This window comes from Heptranchias perlo, chromosome 31 (assembly GCF_035084215.1).
Source record: "Heptranchias perlo isolate sHepPer1 chromosome 31, sHepPer1.hap1, whole genome shotgun sequence".
Lineage (NCBI taxonomy): Eukaryota > Metazoa > Chordata > Chondrichthyes > Hexanchiformes > Hexanchidae > Heptranchias > Heptranchias perlo.
This window is the reverse complement of record NC_090355.1, coordinates 893,604-897,859: the sequence shown is the minus strand read 5'-3', so window position 1 is coordinate 897,859 and position 4,256 is coordinate 893,604.

Genomic DNA, 4,256 nt, shown 5'->3' with positions numbered 1-4,256 from the left:
GGTCCCCCACTGAAACATGCTCCATCTGCCCCACTTCATTCCCCAGAACTAGATCCAGCACTGTTTCCTTCCTCATTGGGCTGGAAACACACTGTTCCAGAAAGCTTGGTCAAACAGGTAGGTTTTAAGGAGTGTTATACTCCATGTCCCATATTCAGCTCCAATGGCTTCAACACAACTGATTGTCGGGCATGTGCTATAATGGTGGCAAATGCGATTCCACCTGTTTTGAGTCACCCCCCACTCCCTCATGTCCAATTTCCCCTGCCAGAGGCAGCACCTGCAGGGGAGGGGAGACTCCAAACAGACTTACAGTAAGCAAAGATCACCGCGAGACTGTGGTTTATGAGCATTAATAAAATTGAAAACGTGAGAAGGATCAGTCCAAGAAGGACTATAGGGGAGATATTAGCCGTATTATCAGACTGTAAATGAAGTGGTGATGCAAATGTTTATCACAAAAATAACCTCACATCTAATGAGGAAACGAGCAAAATTGCTGACGACTCGTACAAGTCTTCAGTACAAGGATTGACTCATCTCATTCTAACCAGTGCTGTAAATACTCATAAAATATCCTCATCGCTACAGAGGAGCGTAGGACTAGCTGAGCAGAGACTGTGAAACCATGGGAGCAGTAGAATTAACCTCATTGCCCCTGGGTCAGTGAGGGGAAGGGTCAGCCAGCAACCACCCCCCTCACCTACTCATGACTATTCAGGAGCCCCCAGCTGGAAAGTCCATCTGCGTGGACATCAGCTTGTGGACATAGTTACGATCATCTTTATGGTCCAATATCCACAATGTCTTCTGTCTTCTCCCCTTTTGCAGATACCGGGAGATCCGCTGTATATTTCCAATATTTTTTGGCTTTGTTTTTTTCGAAAACTGACAATTTTTCATTTTCTCTTGTCGTGTGGATCAGGGAGTGATGGTTAAAGCTGCCGTCGAACTTCTGCAATTTAAGGGGCTCCGTTCCTGACGGTGACACTGGGATAGAGGAGGGAGCAGTGATATGTGAAGCCTTCCTACTCGAACCCTCTTGGATGGAGGCACAATGTTTAGGACCATTGGTATTCCAGGCCTAAACCACCTGATAGGGCAGACGGGACCTGGGCTTATCGTCTCGTCTGAAAGATGACACCTCCGACACTGTCGGACTCCCTCAGTACTGCACTGGAGTGCCGGCCTAGATCTGTGCATCCATGAGACTTTACTGCATGTGTTAGGACTGACTGTCAGACTGTGCCTCCAGTAATGCTGTGGTCCCACTTGATCACCATCTAAATAGGACTGTGATGGACACGGGTAATGCACAGTGGGTCTGCCCAGTGGTGGAGTGCAGATACTGGGGCAGATATAGAGCAAACAAGGAGAATGGGAGAGGCGGGTTGCCAACTCTGGTTCTACGTATTCCTGGAGGTTTCATAACATGACCTCCTGCCTCCAACCATCCCGCCCCCACACTCCTGCCATTGGTCGCCTGACACATCCATCCTCACGGCACCTTGCCCTCCCTCACCAATCGAAAAGTGAATAGACTCTTCTTTACCCGATTGGTTGATTCTTGACTGTCAGTCAAACAGCCTATTTGTCCATCTCCATTATTTTTGTAAATAGTAAACAAAAGTGTTCAAAGAAAATTAAAAAAGGAACACAATTTTTTTATTGTCTCATGACTTTTCTCCCGGGTGTTGCTTGCAGCAGTGACCTGGAGATTATTAGTCTTTTATTCCTGGGGACTCCAGGGCAATCCTGGAGGGTTGGCAACCCTATCTGAGAGGCTGCCTCCCTGAATAGGCCTGGCAGATTATTGCGGGTGGCATGAAGGGAGGGGAAGTTGATGAAGGGAAATCCACAGACAAACAGAGAGTCCAGCAATCGTAGGAGGTGATGCAATTTGAAGTAAGGGTCTGCAGTGCGTGTGACTGCTAATCACCTCATGCGAGGCGCGCAAATCCTCGATTATATAGGAACCCAGTTCAAAAGCTCAGGCTCAGTTATGTCACTACATCTGAGTCTCCAAGGTGGCTGAAGGTATCTGGGATGTTTGCCAAAAAAGCTTTCATAAAAGCAGAACTGAGCCGTAGGACTTGCTGAGCACAGACTGTGCAACCATGGGGGCTGTAGAATTAACCTCATTGCCCCAGGGTCAGGGAGGGGAAGGGTCAGCCAGCAACCCCCCCCTCACCTACTCATGACTATTCAGGAGCCCCCAGGTGGAAAGTCCATCTGTGTGGGCATCAGCTTGTGGACATAGTTACGATCATCTTCATGGTCCAATATCAAGCCCAGCTTCTGTTCAGACTAAAGCATGAGGAGTGGGCCAGGGTATCAGATGGTGACTAGAGCTCCCGGAACATTCCCCAGCCAGAGGCAGCGCCTGTGGGGGAGGGGAGACTCCAAACAGACTTACAGTAAGCAAAGATCACCGTGAGACTGTGGTTTATGAGCATTAATAAAATTGAAAACGTGAGAAGGATCATTCCAAGAAGGACTATAGGGGAGATATTAGCCGTATTATCAGACTGTAAATGAAGGTGGTGATGCAAATGTTTATTACAAAAATAACTTCACATCCAATGAGGAAACGAGCAAAATTGCTGACGACTCGTACAAGTCTTCAGTACAAGGATTGACTCATCTCATTCTAACCAGTGCTGTAAATACTCATAAAATACCCTCATCGCTACAGAGGAGAGAGACAAGGGATAGAGGGCCTCCCTATCGGTTCAATCAGAGGTCAGGCAAATATTAACTCAATGGCCCAATAAAGTGTGAGGTGATAACACACTGGAACAGTTAATGACCTGGCAGTCCCAGCACAAGCTCCTGCACAAACCAAGTCAACAGGAGACATCCTGATTTGCAGACAATCCCAAACTGGGAGCAGTGGCAAATGGTGAATTCGAAAGTATCTGGACAAGCTCGATCAGCGGGTGGAGAAATGGCAGATATAGTTTAATAGTTGGAAATGTAAGGTGCTGAGATTGGACAGAGGGAAGGTTGATGTAGATTATGTGCTAAATGGGAATGTATTTGAGGAATCGGAGCAGGAGAGACCTTGGGGTTTTAGTGGACAGGTCACTAAAACCATCCACACGAGGTTTCCAGGCTGTTAATAAAACAAACAGAATGTTGGGATGTATAGCAAGGGGTATAATGTACAGATCCAGAGAGGTCATTGAAAAACTGTATTTGGACCTGTCAGACCACATCTGGAATACTACAATTGTAAACAATTTTACAACACCAAGTTATAGTCCAGCAATTTTATTTTAAATTCACAAGCTTTCGGAGGCTTCCTCCTTCGTCAGGTGAACGATTTTCACATCGTTCACCTGACGAAGGAGGTAGCCTCCGAAAGCTTGTGAATTTAAAATAAAATTGCTGGACTATAACTTGGTGTTGTAAAATTGTTTACAATTGTCAACCCCAGTCCATCACCGGCATCTCCACATCTGGAATACTACAGGCAGTTTTGGTCTTCCTATTTCAAAAAGGATATTGAGTTATTGGAGGGGGTACAGAGAAGGGTATTCAGTTATTGGAGGGGGGACAGAGAAGGTTATTCAGTTATTGGAGGGGATACAGAGAAGGGTATTCAGTTATTGGAGGGGGTACAGAGAAGGGTATTCAGTTATTGGAGGGGGTACAGAGAAAGGCATTCAGTTATTGGAGAGAAGGAGGGGGAGGTGCAGTAGGTTTGAGGGCTAGGAGGAGATGGAGTAGACTGTGGAGGGTAGGGGGAGGTGCAGCAGATTGTGGAGGCGGAGGTGGTGGTGGAGCAGATTTTGGATGTGGAGGAGATTGAGATGGATTAAGTTTCGGGGAAGGAGGAGGTGGAGTAGATTGGTGGGAGAGTGTGGTGGAGGAGGTAGAGGGAGGAAGAGGGCATGGAATAAGTTGGGGGAGGAGGTGGGTGTGGAGTAGATTGGGGAGGAGGTGGGTGTGGAGCAGATTGGGGGAGGAGGTGGGGGTGGAGTAGATTGGGGAGGAGGTGGGGGTGGAGTAGATTGGGGAGGAGGGGGGGTGGATTAGATTGGGGAGGAGGGGGGTGGAGTAGATTGGGGAGGAGGTGGGGGTGGAGTAGATTGGGGAGGAGGTGAGGGTGGAGTAGATTGGGGAGGAGGTGGGGGTGGAGTAGATTGGGGAGGAGGGGGGTGGAGTAGATTGGGGAGGAGGTGGGGGTGGAGTAGATTGGGGAGGAGGTGGGGGTGGAGTAGATTGGGGAGGAGGTGGGGGTGGAGTAGATT